Source organism: Heliconius melpomene, chromosome 3 (genome assembly GCF_056956725.1).
Source record: "Heliconius melpomene rosina isolate 202511_hmr_F chromosome 3, ASM5695672v1, whole genome shotgun sequence".
Classification (NCBI taxonomy): Eukaryota; Metazoa; Arthropoda; class Insecta; order Lepidoptera; family Nymphalidae; genus Heliconius; species Heliconius melpomene.
Genome location: NC_140391.1, coordinates 7,397,656 through 7,423,560, shown reverse-complemented (window position 1 = coordinate 7,423,560; position 25,905 = coordinate 7,397,656). Strand labels below are relative to the sequence as shown.

Genomic DNA, 25,905 nt, shown 5'->3' with positions numbered 1-25,905 from the left:
GTTTTATTATCCAGATGTTGGGAGAGTGGATGTTTTTATTGAAATATTTATTATGATTTTTATATATTACTAGTAAGCGTGCGCAGCTTCGCCCGCCTATTTGCACCCTTAGAGATGAATTCTAAGAAACCACGAAACACATGTTCAATGAAATATTTTTAAGAGCCTGTATTTAAATTTTTATAAAAATCGGTGGCCATTTAAAGATTTTTCCATACAAACTTTCAACCCCTTATTTGCACCCTTAGGGGGACAATTCTAGAAAACGATGAAACACGTGTTCAATTAAATACTTTTAAATATCTAAATTTCAAATTTTATAAAAATCGGTGCCGATTTGAATTTTTTTCCATACAAACTTACAACCCTTATTTCACCCCTTTAGGGTTAAAATTTTTCAATATCCCTTCTTAGTGGATGTCCAGATTACGAAAGTAAACATCTGTCCAAATTTCACGTTTCTACGCAAAGCGGTTACGGCTGTGCGTGCGTCTTACCTCAGTCAGTGAGGACAAGTCCTTTTATATATATAGAAGATATGAGGTTTTACTCAAAAACTTGATTTATTTTCGTAATCTTATATAATGTACGGTTTTCGAGGAGTACAGGTTTATATTTTTGTAGGTATTTTTCGTTCTTGTTTTTCTTTAAATATATTTATTTGATACACTCTTTTCACACAATTTTTAATTTAATTATTTGTTGTGTGAATGTGTATTATCTACATACTGGTTACTTATAATGTACCTAATGTATGTACTGATTATATTTTTTGTGGTCGTTGTCGTTATTTTCATTTAAATATTGAATTTAGTTAATGTCAATTAACAAATTAATATATGATAAGAAATCTAAATAAAATATACAAAAATATATATTAATAAACTGATACTGCTATCAGTTAATAAATTTAAATAGTTAATTTCACTTTGGACAATCATAATTCGATATTCACTTAAAAGAACTAAGTAAGCAAATGCACTTCTCAGCTAAATACATATCTATGCATTTCAATATAAACTATTAGATAAGCTTTAATCTAGAAGACCAGCCACTAAGACCCAAAAGTGTACGGCATACGGTCGAGTAAACAGCTGAATAATTGCTGTCCCTCACCAGGTGGACTTGAATCATTACTCTAACTGTAATCCGGAATACATCCTGATTTATAGCAGCCGCCAAACAAATTTACGTGTTTTATAAAAAATGGGGCTTATTCTGCCCATAAATAATAGAAGATCCCCTAAGATGAGTTTCTTGAAGGTATGTGTGTTGCTTTCTAGAATGTAGTTTTGTTTTCTATTTTTAGTAGTTTGTAATGTATTTGAATAAAACTAATGTTTTTGCTTTTAAAAGGTATAGTTTTTCAAAATGTTAATGTATCTAATTATAGCCAAGTCAGAGTATTCGTTATATTTTTTTTTATTATTTTTTAATTAACTAAAAATATGATCTGATTTTTTTGTTGTATTCGTCAATAAAAATGAAATTAAGTATAAGAAAGTAACGAAGTAGCATGCTAGCATATAGCTATAAAAGACAAAACAAAATACAGAACTATTACTTTACTATTTGCCTACAATCAAAAATAATTAATTTTTGTTGTAAAGTAGTTGGAATACATCTGAAGCACAGGTTGCAAATTCAAGTCCCAGAAAAATATTGATTATAAAATTCTAGTAAGGCCAATTAAACGAATATTTCTGGCGATTTTTTTCTGCAAATTAGAGAACAAAATTTCTTATAACTTTAGTTTAGTTGAAGTGAATTTTCAAGTCAAGTTAGATTTTCTGAACTTTAGCGCATTGTTCATTTAGGAAGAAAGAAAACAAACGCAAGAAAAAAACTTAATACCAAAACTGCGCAGCCTTCTACAGCTAACTTTAGCCACAACTCGTGGTCCACACTATACCTTTTCACTACAGACTTCATTTTCATCGTTTCAAAATTATAATACACACATATATTTTTCAGAATATTAAATTGGCTTCATATACAATGTATGCAAATACGGTCGGTAATCGCTTGGCGCGTCTTCGAACCCCACGTCCCGGCCTCGTATACACTTCCTGTTTGGCACGACACCGCGGCTACTCGCACCTACCTGCCAAGCTTTATTCTCTAGGCATATAGCTTTGTAAATAAAAGTTGTATGAGATTTATGTTATATGGTTTTTGGATATAAAATAAACTTAAAATATTTTAAATAAAAAATGCGTAAATTACCTATTATATGCTATAAGTGACAATAAACACTCGAATTTATTTTTTTGTTTTAACCTGCAGTCTTCATCATTTATTCGACAATATTGTCGCAGGGTCCAGATATCAATATTATTAGAATGAAATTATATGGTAAGTATATTTATTGTCTGCATAATATTAAAGTAAATTATAAAAAATCCTAATCTAGACGTTCTGACTTGAAATCTTTGAAGGTCTCTATGACAACATATAAAAGAGAATCTGTTTAAAATACAAAATCAAATTCATATTTAGAACGTTTTAATACCTACCTAATTAAAGTACAACATAATTATGTTTTAAGTTTTTTTCTTTTTTAAAATATATTGTAGGTAGGGGTAAAATAAAATAGGGTAATACAGTAACAGAATTTTATTTAATGCAGATCAATCTCGCACTATAGCTGATATTGTACAAAAATTATAATATCGCTTTCAATTCATAAAATTAAGTAATATATAGACATATATATATATATACTTGTATAATATTACACAACTTTGCACACAATTACAATCATAAACACAATTCATTTTAACTAGATCCCTTCAAGTTAAGTATTTTTCTTCATTATCACTAATTAATATTAATCAATTAAGATAGATATATTACAGTAAATTGGGCCTAAATATGTATTTACGTATTACGTCGCGTTTAAAGACAAAATGTACGTATAGCATTCGTGAGCACGTTCCCATTTAAAATAAATAAACATTTTATACGATCGTAAACTAATAAAATTAATTTGTATAAACGTCCAAAATAGTGTGTTTTAAAACAAGTGAAATAATTTTGAATTCCGATATTCAGTGATAATAAAATTCATAAATAAAAAATTTATTATATTTACAATATATTTAACAATGAGTCGCTCCAAAACTTAGGTGTAGATTCTTTCTTATAAAGAAATTTTTCAGAAATAATAAAGTCTTCTTTTTCTACATATTGTTATACAAATACAAAAAAAAGACAATTGGACCAATTCGAAGGAACGTTTTCAGATAATTGAAATATTTTAAAGAAATATGTAAAATTAACAGAATTGGCATTTGGCACTTTATTCGTTGGATAAACTAATAAAAGACGAAAGAATCACGACCAAATCTTTCAATGTTAACACTAAACCTCAGGACAATAACGTATATGTTTATAGGAATCCAAAAATATTACAGCTACTGTATCTTAAAATAAATTATATTATTACTTATATTAATTAGCTATTCGTATACTGGGCACAACTAGTTTTGATTGTTGTCATTTTTTAAGTGACTATAGGTAAGCTAAGAATAAGTTAAGCTATCGACTAAAATGGAATATTTTCATACTAAAGCCTTTTAATTTACGTATATAGTTTCCCAGTGTGACGCGAATGCGCTATCAGACTCCATGAAAATAACTTATAATAATTTTGTTATTAAAAACAATTCATAAGCAATCTTCAAAGACAAAAGTAAATGAAGGTTTAACTTAAAATAAAAGTAATAGTAAAAACACTATTCTTAATAAAATTTCAAAAGAAAAGAGCCGTTTTGCAAAACGCCACACCAGCTTCCTTTGTCAATTTTTCCATATAGACACAATTTTAAATTATCTCAGAACGTATACAGACGTTGTACATCAGTTTTCATCATTAATTCTTACTAATCTTAAAAATATTTACATACATAAATAATAACATTGGCTAACACGCGTTGCTTAAAAACATTGAAATAGAAATTGTCGTGAAAAATAAACCTAGAACCATAGATAAAAAATATGTTAAAAACATAGAAAAAAAAGAAAAAATATATATTGAAATCATAGATGCAACGTGTTATCAAATATTATTCATTATGCCCCCGTACTTATATATAAAACACTTCAAGTATAGGAAAAAAGGTGGCAAGTTATCAGTACACTCAATATTATATTTGTACATTGTATCTATTTACTCTAATCCTAATTTTAAAAATTATTTCGCTATTCTCATAGCGTTTAACATTCAGGTGGATGTTTTAAAGAAGGTTTTAATAACAATATAATTAAAATCCATTGTTTTATTAATTTAAATTGAATTATTGAAGTTTTTGAATAAGCTAAATTTACAAAACAAAACAATAAAAGTATAGACAATTTAGAAATGTAACATTTACGTATATAAGCGAACACGTTTCTGTTTTGGCAGATAAAATGCGATACCGAGTGAGCGATAGTGGGGTACAATTCGCACGATAAATAAAAATACAATTCCATTTGAAGCTCGAGGCTGCGCGGCTTGTCCCGTGTACCTCAGCAGGCGTCCAAGATTTATACAGGGAGATGCGAAACAATATATCACGGGGCGAAACAACGCGGGAACTCAACCTACTCCTATATTCCTAGTGTGGAACAGCCACCGTCCGATGGAGCCGATAGCAGATCAGCCGAACCGATATCGAGAATTTCTCTATTCCATTTTACGCTACATCCCTAAATGAAATACCTACTCCGTCTAAGGTTTGCGTATACATAGACAAAACAAATTATTGAAAAATTACTAATTTTCTCTTCTTTTTGTTTTAAAAAATTGTATATAATATATTATAGAAATGGACATATTATAGTAGTTAAATTTTGTAAGTACAATTTTCAATCTCCAAGAACTCTACCACCATTGCTCTACCCACTTCCCTTAAACTTCGACGGCAGCTAATTAATATTAATAGAAACGTCTATTTAACAACGATCCAATATTAACATAACATATACACATAAATCAAGGTAAGCGATAAATAAGCGGACATCGAAACTTGTATTTTTCATACGAGCTTCATAATAATTTATAGTCGACGATGATATCGCGACTGGTTCTTTTATTTGTGAAATAGTGATACGCGGAGTGTGCTCGGTAAGCGTTACTAACGGGAAATTTTGACAATAAATCTTATAGCACTCGATTGCCTAAGCGTTCGTGTGGGCTGCCACAAAAATTTATTCGACAGTCGACTCTGATATCTTGATCTACTGCGAGCTGAGTTGGACGATCAGTAAATGAAACGCCAAGCACGTCATTGATAGCAAGGTGGTTCTCTAACACTGACTGCGCGCTGGTATTCCACGTTCCTACGCGGTACCCTACCGTCACCTACCACTATGCATTACGACGACCACCTGAAACAAAAGGAAAAGCGAAATTAATATAATGCCAATCATAAATAAATAAAATGCGTCAACGTAATCCTGCTGTCATAAAGGCAAATCTTGTTAAAAACGTCGTTCGTCGTTAAATATAATCTTTTATTATGTATTATTTTAAAACTATTTTCATGTTTATCGTAGTAGCTATTACATAAATGATGAATAAATATTATAAAAACTAAAAAAATATATTCAAAATGGAGACTTATAGAGAAGTGGGTGTCAGTCACATCTAAACAAGTTTATTTACCGCCTACGCTACGTACGAATATTTTTAAAGTTTAAACTTAATTTCTAATATAATACGTATTTGATAAAGGCCGTATCTCTGGCGGGCAGGCTCCGGAGAGCCGGCTCTGAAATTAAGATGTAACATGATGCGAGAACGAGCAAGAGCTGCTAGATTTATTGCTATACCACTTTGCATATGCTGATTTACAAAGAGCGAGGGTATCGTGCTGAGCGGCTACGAGTGTGATACGCGCTTATATGGTATGTTCGTTTTGATATGTTATATTTATAATGAAAATATGATATATTTATAATATTGGTGTTATTGTTTATTCATTAACTTGTGATGTTATATTTAATAATAATTAAACAAGTAATTTAGAAACAGAGCAGAAACGAGGCATCGAAATATATGTACGTATCTACATATATTTTTAAAAATTACGACTTTTTTACGACAATAAATACGTTATTGGAAAACTCGCTATGATGCAAACGTATCACATTTTACGGAATCGTAAATCGTAATATAATTAGCGATATTCTTAAAATTTAATTATATTTTTAATAAAATATCCCGATCAGCTCGTAACAGTTCCCCAGCTGCTGATGTAGCTCCGCGAAGGCGCGAGCGGGACGGCTGTCTCGCCGTCCGCATCAGCAAGATATAACAGTCGTAGCACTGTATAACTCAACCGAGCTTTAACTACAGATTAAATATTATCGAATTTAAATCTTGTGGCACTGGCATACTCTCATCTGTTTGCTTAGTAACTACAACTACCTACAATATTGAGAAATATTCGTCTACCTGTATATGTAATGTATAGCTACGGCTTATGAGTTTAATATTAATTTATCATGTGAAGTTATTAAAAATTATATAAATTCTGATTTTTATGAATATTTACTAAACTATGAAATTATTTTGTTTCAGTTGAACTGTTAAGAAAACTTTCGTTCTTGCAGAAATATAGAGGAATAAAAGTTAAAAGAGATATAAAAGGAACTTTAAGGAGTCAAAGTGGTACAAGACGGCTCACCTTCCTTCCTACGGAAGGTAATAAAGAAGGAGGACGCCAACCGAATAATTGATACGATTATGTTAGTACTACAGACGAGATACGGGTAGTGTAGGTAGGTACACAGTCGCGTAAATTACTTTTGTTGAAGATACATTTCTTATATAAAATGTAATACATTGTGTTTTTTTAGAAGACATTACGTACTTAGGGTAGGTTATTTGTAAATATATGTTAATATTGCTGATAAACGAGTACTTGAAGTGTTTACGGTAGGTTTATTTAAAAAACTTTTTATACTATAAAAAATATTCATATATGACCAAACTATCTCATAGATATCTGGAAGCTACTTAATAAAATGTGCTAAATATTTTTTTTTTATTACAATTATTGGTTAAAATAGTCGCAACATTGTAAAAAATACAAAAACACAAATATGACAAAAGCCAACGACCCAACGACCTATAGATAAACATACCAAATTCTATTTCCAGGCAGTGACCAGTACAAGCAAGAACAATGGAAGAAGAGCGGCAGGCGCTCCGTCAAGAGCGAGGCCTCATAAATCCTGCAGGACGAGCAATTTGTTGAATTACAGCATGCGCCTCCAGCCAGCCACCGGGCACCGGGCCGACGCGAAATTAGCTTCCACAGAGATAAATTGATGGCAGCCCGCTAAATAAATTATTTGGGAAAACCGAGAAAAAACGGGCATCTTCCCTTGATAAGGGTTGGACGCATTCTACCATGGAAATAATGAATATCGACCGCTTTGTTGCGGAAAGTTCGAACACCAGAAACTTATTCTCTCACAGCAGGGTATGCAGAGGGGACCTGTTGAGGGGAGTGTTAAGACACTCCGTTCCCCACTTTCCGCCATATTCTGGAGACATTACGTGTTGAGTGGCGGAGCTCAACGCCGCGCTTTGCCTCGACATCAGAGCGAAGAAATGAAAATATAAATTTAAATAATTACTTTATTTCTTGGAGTGGGAATTGAACCCACAACCAATCGATTTACCAATTGTGCCCCAATTTCTGCCCCTCCGCTACGACTGGCCATGGTATTCTTAATAACTATTACGTATAATGGATCAAACGGGATATAAACAGAGAGTGGGTTCGATATCGATATTCCGATCGAGTATCGATTAAATTCACAGCATCGAGGTTTTGTTTAAGCTGCATCGCTATCACTCAATCCCCCTTATCTGACGACCAATCTGAATTATAAGACAAAATGTTTGTTTCGCTATTGAATCATTTTATTCGATACTCGCTTCTGGAATTTAATCGGCGAATTATCACTGAACGGTATTTTATCGCGACCGAAATATTTCTCACGGTTGCAAAAAAGTTATTTTTTTTTTTATATATATATATAATCGAACTCGTTTTCGTTATCTTAATTGGTGCATTACATAATATAATGTAACATCAAGAATTAATTATTATTTTATATAGTGCTAACATTTTAACATTCCATACAAAATATACGCTCGCCAATTAAAATTTTTTCGCGTAATGCTTTCACTTTGATTGATAGCGTTGGTAATATTTACGCGAAAATCTGCTCACGGTGCATTCTCGCACTTTTATACTGCAATGGCGGTTTAAAGGGTTGGCACTCTCCACTCCCTTTCTTTCAGCGGGAATTAATCTTAGTTGTATATTCGAGATTTAGTCGGCAATAAGAAAGACACATAGGTGGGCTTACTGAGGGGCGCGAGCGGCAAATTGTCTCAGATTCATCCACCCACCCTCGAGGATTTTATTACATTCGTTAACGCATATTAGATTAATGTGTAAACACTTTAAATTTGAATTCAAATTATAAGAAGATTAAACACAAAAGGTGTCACTTTGTACACAAATAAATTAAGCTTAAATTATTTTTCAAAATAAAAAAAAAAAACTAACAAAGCTGTGAAACTGAATTAAAGTCGAAAGCATGCTTATAATATTAAAAAAAGCAATCCTCAATTTTTATCATATCCATAACTTATGTAGATAATATTTCTTAGGGGTTCCATTTTTAAGTTGGCGGTGCTTATCCACCCCTACCTGGCCATCAATTCATCCCCACCGACGCGACGTGCGGGCCGTGACGTGCGCGGCGTAGCCATTGCTATTTCGTTTATTGTAATGCGGTATGGGTATCATGACTTGTGTATATATTATATTATTTTTTTTATTATAATGTTAATATGCTTATAAAATACTATTTATTAATAATGCATCAATATGGCATATTTGTGAATAGTCTGACTCTACTCTAGTCTACTATGGATTGAGGTTCGATTTTCTTAAATAAATCTTTATTTTTCTATATTAAAACAATATTTTAATCTTTGATTATACAAAAATTAAAATTAATGTTATAACTATTAGATAATAATTGTTTAAGTTGATATGAAGCTATTTTAAATGTTTCAAAATGTCAAATATTCAAAAACTAAACAAAAGTATTTTTATCATAACTATTATTCATTTCTAAACTTAAAAAACTTTTGAAGTAAAGGTTAAATAATATATTTAAATAAGTTAAAAAGAGTTCAAAACAGATTTCCGTGCTGAATTACAACGTGCCCCCTGTTGGGTTATTAATCAGGATTGTGGACGGGCGAAGCTAAAATTTTGAATGGTTTAAGCTGATTGTAAATTTTATATAATTTGACACTATGGAAAAAATGCCACGAACACACCATCGTCACCTAATACTGCTCAAGCGATATAAAGATTCTTAACTAAAGGCGTTTGAATATTAACAAATGAAAAAAATATATAAAACTCCACTCTAGGGTTCTAACAGATGTTTCAGACTAGTTTATATTTTGTAGAGCTTAAAGTTTCAAATTTGTATCAAATTCCTATAATACTACAGAATTATATAAATAAAATAGAAAAAGGTAAGCAATTCTAAATATATACAATAACACACAACTTTTTAACCAAACTTTACGACTTTTTAAACAAACCAAATAAGAATCGATTTCCTGACATGAACTCTAAGTTTTTTAAATAACTAATGCGACCGACAGACGATCCAATTCCTGTTTTTCTTGTTATTAATTTCATTAACACTTAATTATGTGTCTCTATTAGGCCGAGTATGTATGCAACTATTTTAGGGCCCATTTACCTATACGAATAACACGTTGGTGGCTTTAGAGAGATTCTTTTATTATGCACATATAATTAATAAATTTAGATATTTATATTTATTATAAAACTTTACATTGTATAAATCAGGTGTACGTATAAATTATGTTAAACACAATCCATTCGTTAGTGTAAAATATGTAAAACTAAATTCAAATAACATAGCAGAAAAAAAAATATTTTAAGACATGTCAACGTATGTTCCAAACATTATTCTCCCACTTAATTTAAAACCTAGCACAGACGAAAAAAAATTGTTTTGTTGCCAAATATTGAAACGAGAAAAACTATTTAATCCGAAAACTTTTGTAGGTTGGTACGGCGAAATAAATCAACGAGTCGTCGCGGATGCCAAGGAAATAAGATGATATTGTGTTGGCAACATTGCGATTTATACGAGCATATATAATCTATCATAGCAAGTGGTACCAACATGCGAATACGAGGGCGCTATTAATTATGAATAGCGCGCGTGATAAATATCTTAGCTCTATTAACTAGCGGTAAGTTTTGTGATTTGAAACGGATTCCAGGCACAATTGCTAAATAATACGTTATTATAATATCTGTTTTGAAATAAAAATGTTAACTTTAACATGTTTACAATGTACAAAATTTATAAAAAAACTTTTAAAATTTTACAAAATTAATTATTTTAACTGCAATAGGCATATAATTATTATAGTAAGAGTATCTACAGTTTATATGAACTATTTCATATAACACCCTTAAAATCATACAATAAATCTACAATTTTTTATTATGTATTTTTCTATTTGTAAGGTACATTGCAAAACCATAAGCTTTCACTGTCCAAGAATAGAGAAAAGAAAATATAACAATATCTCTCATAGAAAATTATTCTTTAGATGTGATATTATTACCGAGGAGCACGTGAACTCACAATAAACTATTTTTCATCTCGGTTATTTAGTAAGGTGTTCACACTCTATTTTTTTCCTTGTTTCCTTAGAACTAACTATCGTGGCCGTACATCAGTTTCTCTGGAGCTCGTTACCGAAATCGCGTTCATCATAGATCACATTTGTCTAAGGCTTTACTTTGTAAACCGTTATAACGTCTAAAGTATATATATAATACAAAAGAATTTCTACTTTCTTCTTCAAATTATAAAGGTTAGATTCGTACGAAAATTTTCAATAAACAGACAAAATTACAAACAAAGCGACGTAGAAGAGTCGCGAGCCACACACGATGAATTACAAGCGCACCCAGGCCTCAGGGGTTGACTTATGTTATAATCATATTTATTTATAACCAATGATTATATTATCAAAATTAATGATAATTAAGTATATAAAAAAACTGTTAGTGTTATTAAAAAAATCAGCTTAACGCTGTATACTGCACACAGCAGGGTAGACAGAGCGAACCTAGTGTTGAGACACTCCGTTCTCCACTTTCGGCATTTAACGGCGGGGTTTTCGCATTAGTGCCAGAGCGAAAAAATGAAAATACATATTAATAAATAATAATTTATTCCTCAAGCAGGTAAACATCGAACCGACAACCGTCGTCTTACAGGGACACCCTTGTGCCCCAGTTATTATGTTAATTTCAATCATAGATGTCAATAGAAAATAAGAAATTATGTAGAATAATTGGTCCTGTAAAACAACATTATACAAAATTTTCATTCCAAATGGAGTTTCTCAATGGAATGCCGCAAGATGGCGCCGGCACGAGACGCGTTTGTCAAAAGGAAAACAAACAGCACAGAAATAGCTAAAGCTGACAAGTTTATAGCGCGTCGTGCTCTCCACTTGTACCAGAAGTTTATTTAAATTTACAAAAACACAACATTAATTAGGCAACGCTAACGATTGTCTTTTTTAGTTTCTGTATTCTCTTATGGTATGGTTATAGTTTTATTTCTTTGTGAAAAATACTGAAATGACTGTAGTATAATGTTACTAGGAGATTGTACGGACTGGAAAACGTAATGCATGAAACGTCGACTCATATTATTACTTAGATTACGTACTCGGGGGAATGGAATATTCAATAATTGCTTTTCCTCTTTCTGGTCACGAGGCAAAGAGGCGTTGAGTTACGCCAAAAGGAAGTATCTTAAAGGCAACAAAGTGTCTTACACTAGATTCCCTCTGCCTACCTTGCTATGTTCTGAATACAACACGAAGTTCCCGAAAAATCTTTAATAAGATAAAATGTAAATGTCAGCAGCAAATATTATAATGATATAAAACCTATTACTATACCAGTACTACTACTTGCTATACCAGTTCCTGGGGCGCGACCTCCCGGACGCCCAAGGAAGCGCTGGTTGGATGACGTGATGCAGGACATGAGAGCCAATGGTCTAACCACCGAGGACGCAAAAGATCGTACAAAGTGGAGTAGGTTGAGTAGGAAGGCAGACCCTGGTAATAACCGGGGTTAATGCCAAGAAGAAGAAGATTTTCAAGAATCACATTTTTATTAATAGGTATCTTACGTATTTCATAAAAAAAACAAGATGTTTTTCAGTACTAGATATAAAATATATCACAGAAGGTGATAAATATTAAAAAGCTACTTACATTAGAGTCGAAACACGTAACTAGTTTCTGCAGATATTTGTCTAAGCAGAAGCTACTGGGAATGGTAGACAAAATTAGGACGATTATACAGTTGCGACTAACGTGACGTAGACATGTAAACTGATATTTTAGACTATTACTTTAAATTGCATAAAAATATATTCGAGGGTTCCGTACTGTAATTGGTCATATAAAATGAACAAAATATGTATTGGAATATGCACACCCAAGACCTTTCATTTAATACTTCACTTGAACTAGAGGCTTTAATACCAAATTTTGCCCCCTTTTAAGTTTAACACTAAAAAGCATATAATTGACACTACCTTAAAACATAAATTGACAGTACAATAACTATTTAATAAACTCAATAAGCTAAACACAAAGAAAATTATAATTCTAACGACAACCACCCTTAACTCGCATCGCGTCGCACTAAAGACGCCAGTCTGCGCAGCCACGGAGGGTAGTTGAAGTTAGGCGGGACAAGAGCACAACAAGAATAATACAAAATGTTTTTCATTTTCTTTATGTCACCCCCGGCACTCGTAAAGGCATTAAGCGTGACCAAACTTTTGTTTGATACTAGCGATGATACCTACACTGCACTTTTAAAACTTAAAAAGATTTTAAACATCATCATATTTACATATTTGTAGCTTACTTTGAAATATTAGATGAGTTTTTCGTTTTCTTTTGTTGCTAATTTGTTTGTATATTTCTACTTTAAGCATAAAAAATTATAATTAAAAAAGCAAAAATTTATATAGAATTGCATAATAAAAATTTGGCTAAAGCAGGAGCTAGTTGATACTTAATAAAGAAGAAAATTGCGTTATTTCTTTCCGATTGCCATGTAACACATGTTTGGGGAAGAGGACTGCTACATTTTACCATGATTTTCCTCTACATAGGGGGGGAAGAAACATGGATAGCACAGAATTAACTGGATGTTAATAGAATATTGATAATAATGTCTTTCTGAAGGTTTTTTATATAATGTAAAAATCATTCTATTGCAAATATTTCCTTCTTTTCTTCCTTTATTCATCTGTTTATCAAAATAATTTATCTTCAAACTTTTCGTGTTAAATAATAAGTAGGTAGGTATGTCTCTACTTATCAAAATCGAAATCAAAATTCTTTGTTCATTTAGACTTACTTCAGTAATTAACATTTTTTCATATCAATTTGATCATTTATTTATGGTTTTCAAGCGACATTATTTATACAAGCCCAAAGAATTTGTTAATTGTTGCACCTTAGAGCGCTATAAAAATTTCTAAATGCTTATTCTATCGATAAAACTACTATGCGTGTATACCGTAGTAGGTATTTCCCTTACTTTTTACTTGTATTTTATGTTCCTTTCATTTAACGTAATTATATGGTATATTTATTACCCTTATTTCAAGTTATTATAACTGACAATACCTAATTAGGAACGGCATGAGCAAACAGACGTCATTAAGAAGTTTTTCAATGATGTATACTACTCGAGGGGCTCTACATGGATAATAAATTCATTAGACAGAAAGTTACTTAGATATATGTATGTTGTTTTGATGTAATTTAAACTATAGTATAAGATCAATTCAATTCATGATATTGCTAATATTTTTTCAATATATTAATAACTGCGACAGTTTGAATATAAACGCGACGGTTATGGGTTCAATTACCACTCGAAGGAATGAATCATTTTCAAATTTGTCATGTAAAGCAATTAACAATGTTTCGAAAATTGGATGGCAAGTGTAGTGTCTTAATAATAGGTTTGCCCTGCCCATAGGTGAAGCAAAAAAAATGTCAAGTCTAGACTATTTGCATCTACGATTTCCTTGAAGTCCAAATCTATTAACAAACGATCCCTCAAAACACTATACCTGGGCGGTATCTAATAACGAAGTGATCATACACTAATCATGTTTATAGTTAAAACCATATAGTTAAGAAAATGACAGAAATCCTTATAGTAGGTACTATGTATGTACGTAGGTACTATAGAAACACATAAAAAATTAAATAAGTAGGCAATATATTTCCAGAAATATAAAAAAAATATCTTTTCACTAAAGATTTACCCAGATAATACGTATACCGATGGTGTTAGCTTTATTTAATTATGAAAATAACTTAGGCGTCGTGCTACAAGAATAATTACTTTATTAGAACCGGAACGCCCGTCGAATAAACGCTTATCAACCCCTTAGTTCTAGCGCCATCGTTGCAAATTACTACGTTCCTCCAACTTTCATAAATAATTAATTTTAAAATAAGCTTTTGTAAAAAATATACTTATTAAATAACAAAATTATATAAAAGAAATATATGCTTAACCGAACACAAATACAACTCGTAGATAATAAATATCTATAAAATATTGAAAAACTAATTTATGTTTGACAGTATTTTTATATAAAATATACTGCATTTCTCTACAGCCATTATATTGGCGTATAAATGGGAGCCACCTTACCTATATTTATATAATTATGCATCTAATATAAACATATTAAGTTTATCGGAAAAAAAAATCACTACACTTAACACAACAGTCGAGGAGAGTACGATTAACCTAGTACACGTTTAAACTTTATTTTAACTACTCGTTTAAGCAATCGTAAATGATTAACCTTCATTAGATGACACTAAATATCGCAATGAGCTAGACACTGCCACCCGAAGCTACCTGTGGCTCGCTCTAATACCCGGTAATAATGTTTTATGGCCATTATCTTTGTAAACACGGTTAAAAAGGCTATACCGTGTAAAAAACGACAATTAGGTACGTTCAAATGCGGCAATTTAAAATGGAATGAATAGCATATTCTTTGACTGAGACCTTTCTTTTACAAGAAGCTTTTTTAGTAATTCGTCACACCTTTTTAATGGTTTATTTTTAGAAAATTTAAAGAATTTTAAAGTTTATTTTTTAAATAGAAAGCATAGCATTGAAGTATCGTTCTAGGAAGTCGCCGACGGGATGGGGATGTGCCAAAAAGAGATAAAGTAGTTTTATTGATCTATACGGACGTTCGGGCGGCGCGAGTGTGAGTTGAATGAAACGAAGATAACTTGCCGCCCCAATGTCTCTGTCTCGGTTCCTCGTTCAAACATTCGTATAGCGCTGTCCCCCTCGAGCCACGTGACCTAAGCAGGGTGTAACTCACCCTACAAAAGCCATAACTTACTCATAGAGATAGGCGGTACTGTCGCGAAAACATGTCCACTTTATTTTTATTTTTAAGCAGCTTTTCTCTATACTCTGATAAATGGTTTTATTGCGACTCGTTTATTTTTCTAGACTTAACTTAGCAATTTAGTGTTCGCGAAACTGTTTTGTAAGTTTTTCGTTTTAAATTCTTAAAGAAATTTCAGATTTGCTTTGTATTTTATAGAAAAAAATTAAGATTAATTATATTTGAATAAGTAAATGTAAATTTTAATTTATAATGATATATATTCGTTAACTTGGAGCGTGTTCAACAAAAAAATATTAAATAAAAAAAAAAAACATTAATATCGTAACCATACCGGGAAATATCTTTTTATTTGGAGCTGTTCATACCAAATGTGTATCTCATAAATTACGGCGCTCCTTCACTATTGCTATCTCTTTCGCACGTCTTGTTCCTTTATTAACAGGGTCAATCCACTGGGGCCTATACAAGTTTGATAAAAAAGAAATTAGAAATCTGTTATTGTTATAAGATTAAAGTTTGGTAAGAAATTACTATAAAAACGTGTTAGAAATCTCATGACCTATGAAGCTATGCTCAATGTATAAGGTTAATATACTTATATATGTATGTAATGTTGGGGATTCGATTCCCATCTGAGGATATATTTTTTTTATATTTTCGACAATCGGATGAAACTAAATGGGTTATTGCGCTAGACCATTTAACTCTACATCAAAACAATGCACAGAATGTAAAGAATAGTGATGCACCACAAGCTTCTGTTTATTTATTGCATTTATTCTGCATGAAGCAATAAATTTATAAAATAAAGATAAATTCAAATTCAAATTCAAAATTCAAATTAAGGTAGATAAAGGTTATATAGACGCATATTTAAATATAACAAGATAATTACTTTAAAAAAAACCAATACAAACTAAAATAAACATATTAAAACGAGCAAATAATAACAAAATTTTTATTTATTTACAAAATTAATTTCAAGTGGCACTAAAGCCCGCCGCAATCACGGCCGAGGTGTTAACCGATCGTAAATGTCGAGTTAACGATCACGATTATCGTAAACGTCTCGTAAAACAAATAATTAGCGGTAGTAAAGTTTGCTTTAAAAAACTGTTGCAACCGAAACATATTATGCAGATTTTTAATATATATACCCATTTAATATTTAATAAACTTACTTTATAATGTTATATATTAATTTATATAGCAATTTGACGTCTTAATTTAACGTGTTATATTTTAATTTATTATCTGTAGTGAATTTTTAATTCGTTATGTTTATGTGAGTTTATTCTACTATTATCTTTTAATTTTTTTTTTGGTTCAAAATTAAATCATTAAATTAAAATTAACATGTATATTCACTTAATTAATGATAATAAGTGAATCATAAAAATTATATTTAACATAATTTACAGAGGTGGGATTTTTACTTGGAGGAATTAATGCTTTAAATTAAAATTCGTTAGATATGACTATATGTAATAAAATTGAAGCATTTAATTACAATTTCTATCATATCTTTATAAAGTAACATAAATTAATTATAATTTTTAATTGGCGTGTAGATTTATTGTATCTAATAAGCACGCCATCTGTTGGCGAATAGAAAAAAATCAATGATGGACAAATTGTTCAATATTTGAAGCAACGTAATTTTTTTCTAATAAGATAAAAAAATTTTAAACATCATCAATTAAATTTAAGTTACAAATAGAACTAAAATCACATTTTAAATATATTATTATTCGTATAGTTATTAAAGATTCTCATTAAGCATCGAGAATTATATATCAAAATGCTTTAGTAAAACAGATGTTAAAGATATAAAAGAAATGAACGCAATGATTTTATGAACCAATCTTCCAAGTAATAAATTATGGACACACTATTCAAAGTGACAACTTGTCGCCCATTTGAATTCGGCCTTACAACCTCGTAAAACATCGCTTGTGGTAATAAAGTGATTTATCCCATAAACGAACAGCTGATCGCCGTGATTATACACAATACGAGCGACTCATAATTTTACAACCAATTTACAAACAATAAAAGTCGGTCTCCTGTCTTATACGCCCATTCACCCTACGATAACTCCATATTGGAAGGCCGGAGTGAGTTTTATGGGTATTCCAATAAAACCATGAGTTCGTAAGCTGAGTAAAATACTGCTTGACAACTGTAGATGGCGCATTTTTCAATCTACTAGCAACGCCATCTGTGATTCGAGCGGTGAACTTTTTTATGGGCTATTTGAAGTCGTCACGCCGTAAAATAAATGTTTTATGGGCCTGAATAACGATGCCGCTAGAATAGCATTGCGTAACTCAACCGTTACGTAATCTAGAAACTAAAACGGATGAATAGTTAAATTGATTGCGTTATTAATTATTATTTGTTAATAACAGTTTAACTATTTTAAATTTTACTTATAATTCGCATAATGCATTATATAATTGATGAAAAGTTTTGTTATATCATGAAAGCCCGCAAGTAGTTATATTTAAAAGAAAAATCGCCTTAAACTCGAAAGCAGGTTTAGAGAAAAACCCTTGGAAAATAAAATAAATAAATTCAGATGTATATTGTCGTGTTATATGAAGTGGCTGGCAATATACGGACTGTAAATTGCATCATAAACATTGTCTCAGCGCGTCGTGTCGGCAAGTTCCCGCTTTTATTAGTTCCCCGTGCCACCACCACAACTTGTGGCGCTACAGTCGAGCTTTATGCGACATCTATCAGACAAGTCTTGAACTTCTTCATCAAACTACTTATATTATACGAAATTTAAATATGTAATGACATATAAAAATGATTTGTATATAAAATATAATATTTAAACTGATTATTAGCGGCGTGTTTTACTAAATAATTAATAAAATATATAAATTATAAAAGTGGAAAGTGTGTAATACAAATCTTGTTTATTTTTAGCGAAAATAGATGGCGCTTGCAGTTCACTAAGTACGTAAAGGTTTAAAAAAATTATGTTAAACTTTATTCTAAATTAAATATTAAAAACAATATTTTTATTACAGTGTGTACATATTTTTTTGTAATATATATAATTGTGCAACACAAAAAATAGAAACTGTAATAATTAAATGAACAGAAAAGTTATTTAATTATGAATTAAAATATATTTAAAATAATAATATTATGTAGCTTTTATTCTACCCAAATTATAATATATTTTTTTCTGTAAATGAAATATATAATTTATATTAATTAAATATTTTAATAGAGTAAATGAAATAAAAGTAAAGAAATATTTATTTTCTTATACACTACAAATATTTGAAAAATATCTACTATTACACTAATTTACATTTACAAAAATCCATTCTATAATAATTCTTCATTAAAAAAGAGATAAAATTTGAAACAAACGAGTACCAAACTCTAAAATCCACCTAATTACATATTCAAGTTAATAATCCTCTGTAACCGAATGGGAACATTCTCCATAAATCCAATCTTAAAAGTTCCTCAATATCTAGGGTAATTATAAAAGCAGGGGCGGGTGACAAATCCTATAATAAAACAACAAGGAAATAATTCCGGGCATAAATCCCCCTCGGTGTGAATAGAATAGCAATTATTTGGGTGAGTTGATACCTACTCTTTCCGTTCTTACTATCATTTTTTTTTTTATATATTGCTTTATAAGTGATAGTATAATTTCTGTGATATTATTGTAATTTTTTTAAATGAGTTCTATAATATTGTTTACATTTTTTATTTTTTTTTCTTGTGAAAAATTGTAATTTCTATAAGTAGTTATTTTTTTTAACATCACGCAACGTTAAGATACATCGTTCAAAATTTCGTAGAATTTTGTGTTGAGTGGAACTCGACGCAGTGCTTTGCACATGAGAGCGAAGGAAATGGTAATATTAAATATTTTATTTCCTAGAGTTGGAGTCACACTTTATGGCCTTGTGCCACGACTGGCCTAAAATATAAGTAAGTCTATGTGAAAAACACAAATTAAATTCAATTTCTTAATATGGCAAAATAATTATTCTTATACAACGTTAACGTATAGCAACGTTTATTCATAAAGAACATGCTTAATCTATCGTCATTAGGTATTTATTTTTAAAAAATTGTATTTTAAGTAATATCGATTAAAGCTTACTTAAATAAAAATATATGTTACATACATATATTTACTATCCCATAGGAATAGAAATCGAATACCAAACAAAAATCGAGTTACGAACGAGTTCCAGTCGGTGAGTCCTATTAAACTGCCATTCCTGTTGGACCTTCCTCATACTGCCTATTCTTTATTCTGATAAGTTATATGATGGCTCTTTGAAATTGGAAAAAAATTATGGGGTCCTTAATGATAGCAACTTCCACCGTTAACTGTACAGTTACGTATGAAGTTTAATTCTTATCGCTACATATACCTAAGTTTAGAAATTGTAATTATCTACCGAATAATTACTAGTAGGCACAACCCTAGTCTTAATTTGTATATAAATGAGAAAAATCGAATTAGTTTTTGTTATGAAAAATTGTATTAAAGACTATAATTAAAGCTTAATTATATGCTATTCTGCACTTTTTGTGCAGTCTTCTGAATTAAAAATACGAATATTTAAATTTAAATATAAAGAGTGCTTGGAATTTAGTCTTAAAGGAATCTTGTTTGTACCGTACAGTGTACGTATATAGAAAATAACTTTAGCTGTTTTTAAATAGACTGTCTGATGCGAGATATATGACAGTGTTAGGATATACTTAGGTAGGTATGTTAAATACATTTTGTAAATTTAAGAAAGATTATTTAAAATGTTAAATTAGGTAACATTATTTATTTATAAAATTTTAAATCAATATATTTCCCCCATTCGTAGGCACGTAGCACCCAATTTTCGGACTTTAGGTACCTGTTGAGTGGTAGAATTCAACGCCATGCTTTGTTTTGTTACCAGAGTCAGGAACTAAAAACATTCAAGGAAACAAGTAATCGAATCTGGAAATTATCATTATAATACCTATAATTTTTCTTTCAGCCAGACACCTTTCTTTAAAAGTTAATCAAAATATATAAAACCCAATAGGCTTCCATTTTAATCTTGAACAACACCGTAGAGTTCGTAGCAATAAAGAATGATAAATAAAGATATGCGCCATATCTCCAAGAAGACGGATAGGGGTCGAGGTAAGGAGAAAAAGTTGAAGGGTTAAACCCTTCTACCGTTATTTACTAGGCGGCCCCTGTCGCTACAGTTTGATAGAGTTTTTAGTTATCTGTATTGTTCGCCCGAACTTCAATGGCAGCGAACGATAGCTAAGCTAGATATTTTTTTGCAGAATTGGGAAAATGTTAATTTTTTTAATAATATAAAACTTGAAAGGTAGGTGCTTGCTTTTATCGTATAAAATTTATCGTAAGTATATATATAAAGCGTTAGTAAATATTGTTGAAGCGTAATTATCTACCGAATAATTAATACTGGGTAAACCCTAGTCTTAATTTGTATATAAATGAGAAAAATCGAATTAGTTTTTGTTATGAAAATTTGTATCAGACTATAATTAAAGCTTAATTACATGCTATACTGCACTTTTTGTGCATTCTTTTCAATTAAAATACGAATATATAAATTTAAATATAAAATGGCTGCTGTGGAATTTAAAGCCTTAAAGCTTGAAGAAACTTTTTTGTCAACACAACTCATTTACTTTTCTATAAAAATAATACATTTCAATTGGGATGAGGAAGTAGGTGTTAATATTCTTGAAGCATAGATGATAGATATTAAAATATTATGCCACATTTGACAATTTACTTTAAATTCATAATAAAATACCTATTACAAATAATTATCAAATGATCAATTATATCTATTTAAAGAAAATTATAATATTTTTAAATTAAATAATTTACAAAATACTTTGAAAATGCAATAGCCATTGAAGCCTATACGTGCTTAGGCTAGCAAATGGGTATAATAAATCAGGCGGACGCATGCGCCGCTCTACGCACTCAATTAACAACTGCGATTTCAATTAAAACGCCTCTGACGATTTACTGCTTTTCTAATTTATTCACTTTTGCTTGGACGCACTCGCCGATTGGTCGTGGACGATTGTGTATGGACTTTTTGCCATATTTACATGTAAATGTAAGGTTCTCCAAAGAAATTGTCGATAATTGAACGTAAATCTCGCGGCTACCAATCAAATGGTGTGTGGTATTGGTAGGTGTGGACCTAACGTGTGTACTGTGCTGTTTTTATTAGATGAGCGCAATTATTGCTTTGAATATTAATTTCGTTATGTTTAATACATATTGAGCTATTAAATTAATATATTTTCGCGTATAAAATATATATTATTATATGTTACTGAGGCTATCGTGGGGCTGGGGTACAAGCGTGTGTAAATGCGACGGTTGCGGATTCGATTCCCACTCGGGAGAATTAATTATTATTTAAAAATTTATTTCATCGCCCTAGTATCAAGGCAAACCGAAACGTAGTGTCCAATTTCGGTGGAAAGTAGTAAACGGAGAGTTTTAACACTAGGTTCCCTCTGCCTACCCTGCTATACCTAAGTTACGCGAACATACTGCATGAAGCAAAAAAAAATGTAGTTATTATTATTATATGTTTATTTATAAGCCGGTAGGTAATTATTTATATATGCAATATTTGCAAGTGCATTTATAGTATCGTGAAAACCGACAAAAAAGAAAGAAACATCTGAATGTACGTTTAAGGTATAAATGTCATGACGTTTATAACACAGTTGCATGCTTATTCATCATATATTTAGCATAAACGGTGCCACGCCTTCAACATGCTTCTTGAAAGGTGTACTTAAAAATGCACTTATAAGGATTTTCAAGAAATTTATAATTAAACTTATTTTTTTCAGCTTCACGCAGTCTCCAAGACTGACAGAGAATGCAAATAGAGCTTAGTGATACGACTCTGGTGCTATCGTGCTTGTTGAGTGCGTTCGATTCGCACTCAAGTAGCACTCCTTTTTATTTTCTTCGTTCTAGCACCAAGGCAAAAGCCCAGCGTTGAGTTTCGTCACTCAAATTCGGTGGAAAGTGGGAAACGAAGTGTCTGAACACTAGGTACAGAGGGATCTGTTTGCGGGATACATCGTGAAGCTGATTATTACTACATAAAACTCATCCAAAGCGATATAATAAAATTGATTAAAACAAAAAGAAGTTTTAATTAACTGCCACCCCGATAGCCGTTGTAAAAACGAAGCGACACGTAATTTGTCACCCGCAAACCACACCTCGAGTTTTATGACATTCGGTGCCATAAACCAATAAAATGAAAGTTGGAAGCGAACAAGCGATAGATAATGAACTTTTATTGGTCAGTTTTACCGCAGTCCCCAGACGACAGTCGACTCGTAAACGCTACGTAGTACGTACAGACAGACACGCAACCCTTTATTATGGGGTTTGTTTTTGTTGGCAATTATATACTAAGGCATATACAACTATCTTTAACTATATATGTGAATGGCATATCTTTATGATTCACATGTCATTGGGGTACCTAAATACATTATACATATTAATTTTAAAATCTGCTTCACAGTGTTAAGTCACTCCGTTCCCCATTTTTCGCCGAATTCTGAATGGAGGCATTGTGTGTTGAGTGGAAGAACTCAACACTGCGCCTCGACATCAGAGCGAAAAAATTAAAATAAATTAACTATATAAGTACATTTACATTTTGAAATGTTAATTACATTTAATTTTTTTATTTGAAAATTTATAAATTAATAATAAAAGCTACCAAGACAGCTCATATGTCATGACAGAGCAGAATATGTATTATATTATTATACGGTATCTACTTAAATTATTTATTTTATCATTTAATTAATTCTTTTGATTAAGTGCGGTCATAATATTATTGAGTTGACCTATTTGACATAAAAAACAAAGATGGATATAAGCTATAGGAAATTTCCTTCGTTTTTTTTAACTTGTACCTACATAAATATATGTACCTACCTAGGTTTTTTTTTTATAAATCAGTGTAGGCAAAGGGAACCTAGTATTAAGATACTCCGTTCCCCATTTTTAAATTCTGGAAGGTTTGCGTTTTGAGTGGCGAAACTCAACCCCGCGCTTGGCCGCGACGTCAGAGCGAAAATTTTTTTTTTAAATTAAGGAATGTTGAAAAAAATATTTATTAGAGTTTCCATACAGGAAAAAATATATTTTATTGTATTTCTTTTATCATATTAAATGAATATTTTTTTTTTATAAAAAATAAGATAGCTTGTACTCTAATATATATAAAAATATTTTTTATAAGCATATCTATGCTAAACAGAAAGATAGGTGGGTACTTTAAACCCGACCAGATATGATAAAGCTACATTAAATATGCAGGTTATTTAGTTAAACAAATAAAATCAGATTTATGCCGCCCTAATGGGAATATCGTCATAAGATAACTTGAGACATCTTGTGTGAAACAAAATTGTGATTGTAAATAAAAAAATGTGTAGAAAAACAAAAACGCCGACTACATAAAAATAAGAAGAAAATAAACAAGTAGTCAACCAATAGTCTATTAGGATTAACAGTCAGGACGTCTTTAAATTATGCGAGGTTCCTGGTAATGATTTTATTGATTGAAGAATTACTTATGGGTTAAATGATTTAATTAATCTCTATTACATACAATTTGTGTAAAGTGGAATTATTTATATATATTTTATATAATATTCTTATATTACTGAGTGACTGACAGCATCTCATTGCTGAAACTATACCAAAGAAAGCTGAAATTGTCATATAGGTTCCTTGGGGAGTGTAGAGGAGCACTAAGAGATTTCCAAATATTCCAATTGGGACGGAAAAAGCGGAATTTTACGTTTTACCTTATAATTTACGTAAACAAAGTTACAGAAAGTAAGTTTTCGAGTTAACTTTATGAACATAGACTTTAAATTGAATTCTATAAATACCTTCTATGAAAATGCGGTTAAATAATAACAGTTAATAATAGTTTCCAAGTACCTATCTATTTTTGAAGTAAAGTATTTTAAGTAATATATAATGTTATCAAAAATATTGTTCTCCTACTAACAAGTCTCCGTCGTAGATCAGCGGTGACGTGGGCGCGGTCGCGGACGGACGACTAATAAAATGAAATACCACAAAACATTTATCTACACAACCAATTAAGTGTCTTCTATACGTAACAGATACTATAAATTTATTTAGCTATTTAGGTCTATTTTTCATTTATTTAACTAAGTGCGAAATATAGGAGATTTTAAGTAAAAAAAAATAGCTGCTACCTATTCAATTTTTATTTCAAACTACCGTCAATTATCTCAGGAATCGTTTAGCATCGATTCGAAAACGGTCAGACGAATACCAGCTCACTATACCTATCCGTTTAAGGATTACCTAAAGCAAAAAACAAATTAAATAGTGTCTCGCGAAAATCAAGGCATTCATTTAATGAGTTATATATGTTTTGTTCTGTTGACAGCGTCAACGAGTACAGAGAATCCGTAGTATTACAAAGATATGTATATTTCTCTTATTTTGTAAAGAATTACTCTACTTATTTCTTCGCTTTCTTTTCTTATAAAGATATCCTTTAATATATTTTCTCATATACATCTTACCAGAGCGAAGAAATAAGTAGAGTCCATTTTCATGGATACAGATCGAACCCATAACTTTTGTTTTTACCGTCAAACGCACTACGACACTACGATATTTAGTACTATTGAAATTCCAATTAACAATTAGATAATAGATGTGTGCAAATGTAAAAAAATATTAGATATTAATTAAGTATATTTATTGCTACAAAAGAAACCGAAGCGAAATGCAACTTGCTCTACAGTACCTACTTCGTCTTGCGTTTTCTCAAAACAGATTCAGATCTAGGCCTCATGATGAAGACTATTTCAGCTATCTTCAAAGGACAACACCACCTTTTACGTACCAGTGCGAAGTACAATGTCTACAGTACGTAGCGTACGTACTTATTGATAGCGGCAATTACACTAAAGGACTATTAAGTAGGCAGTTCGGTTAGATAGCGTTTGTTTATAGCCTCAAGTATGCGAAGCCTCATTGCCTCACAATTAATAGCTGTCATGGAAAACGATATTTCGTATCGGTTATTGCGTGATTTTGTAGGGGTTAACTCGATTACTCTATGGGGCGGTTAAGCACTTTTGGTTTATGATCTGTGCTGATAGTAAAATAGGATTGTATTGTTTTATGTGCATGAGTCGGTGATATATGAATTTTAATTGAGTTTATATATAGTTTTTGTATTT

General features: G+C 31.0%; 1 protein-coding gene across 1 annotated transcript in view; it reads right to left on the bottom strand.

The window, feature by feature from the left end:
• Window positions 1-2,609: 2,609 nt before the first annotated feature.
• LOC146540007 (homeotic protein ultrabithorax) overlaps window positions 2,610-25,905 on the bottom strand; it is a 118,556-nt gene continuing 95,260 nt past the window's right edge. The window contains exon 3 of the mRNA XM_085207525.1: window positions 2,610-5,373. The gene's annotated coding sequence lies outside the window, so the exon portion shown is untranslated. The remainder of the gene's footprint in view (window positions 5,374-25,905) is intronic.